This window comes from Delphinus delphis, chromosome 16 (assembly GCF_949987515.2).
Source record: "Delphinus delphis chromosome 16, mDelDel1.2, whole genome shotgun sequence".
NCBI lineage: Eukaryota > Metazoa > Chordata > Mammalia > Artiodactyla > Delphinidae > Delphinus > Delphinus delphis.
Genome location: NC_082698.1, coordinates 53861598 through 53863270, shown reverse-complemented (window position 1 = coordinate 53863270; position 1673 = coordinate 53861598).

Sequence of the window (1673 nt, the reverse complement as noted above, 5' to 3'; positions counted from 1 at the left end):
CCAGCTGAGACTCCTATGACTTGGTTTGTTGACTTGTCACCTGATCTTCTCTTCTAGACAGATTGCAACGTGAGAACTCTTGCAGGAGCAATTGGCGAAGCTGCTGCCTCTCCCCTCCCCCTCAGCTCTCGACCTCAGTTATGCAGCCGTGATTGCACTAAGCCTTGGGCAGGCAAATAAGTCTTCCCTCTCCCTGGGGTTCCATTCTGACCTGCCTGGTTCCAATCCACTCAGGATTTGGAATTAGAGTGACCTGGGTTTATATCGTGGCTCTACTGCTAACTTACTGAGTCACTGTGGGCACGTTACTTAATCTCTCTGAGACTGTTTTCACAAAGGGATAGAAATAATAAGACCCGACCTTGATATAGTTGGAAGTACCAGGTCAAGTGCCCAGCACCTCCCTGGCATCTAGTGGGCCTGTACAGATGTTATTTCCCCTCTTTTCCTCCTAAACCCCACCTCCTTCGGGTTCACAAAATGAGGGGAGCAGAAGGCATTTTTGGAATGAGGCCCCAGGTGGCTCCTCTACCGCTGCTGTGCCCTAATCCCCACGTCTCAGGCCACTCAGGGGCCCCTCCTACGTCCCCTCCCAGGTCGCAGCTGTCTGCTCCCCCTTCCTCCCCCTCTCCGTCTCAGGGGGCTGGGAGAGAGGGAAGTGGACGCCAGGGTGCAGATGTTCAGAGCTCAGAGAAGGCTGCTGAGCTAATCCCAGGTCTGCTGGTGAGACTGGGCCAGCGGCTCAGAAGTGGGCGTCCTAGAGGCCCTCTCCTGCCTGCCGGCAGCCTGAGGCTCAGCTCGAATTTCCGAGGCCCCAGCTCGGGAACAGCTGCGTGGCTTCCCCTCCCCTGCCTCCGTTTTCTCTCCTCTCTCCTCCCGACATGAGTCAAGTAGACAGTGGGGCAGGGCTAGCCAGGGGTCTGGATGGAATCCAGAAGGCTCCCAGCCACTCAACCCAGGTCTCTAAACCCCCAGGGAGCTCAGATACACAGGGTTTCTTGGGCCTTTCCACTCCCTACTGCTCTCATCTGGCCAAAAATCTCAGGCCCAGCTTTGATGTTTGGATTGGTGTCCACCCCTCTGCTCCGAGCCTGGCTGGCCTTCACAAGACAGCTCCCCAGTGCCGCGGGCAGGACTAGACTTGGGGTGGGGCCTCTTGGTTCAGTGGTACCCTCACCTACAAGCCTCCGCAGCTTCCTCCTCCCCCCGCCCAGTTCCTAAATGCCTCTCCCAACTGTCTCCCAGGGTGCTGGATCTCTGACCTCCCTTTTCACGTCCCTGTCAACAGCCCCCCACCTCACCCTCTGCCAGCAGAGGTACGTGTGCATGCTCGCCACCACTTCCTGAATGTTTGGTACATGAAAAGCTTGTTTTCTTTTATCCTCAACTGTCTTGCTTTTTCCTCTTTGACAAATAAGGAAATGGAGAACCAGAGAGGCTAACTTGTTCACAGAAATAGGAAATAGCAAAGTCAGGATTTTGAACCCAGTTCTGATGTGTTGATGATTTTTGAGCCCAGGCCCTCTCTCCACCCAACCACCTGGCCTAGTAAACACCAGCCCAGTCCTCTGGCCTGGAGCACGCAGGGCAGCTGCACCTGCTAACTTACGTACCGAGCACCCTGGGAGCCGTGGATATACGTGTACCATTTCAGCTGAACACATCTGGCCAAG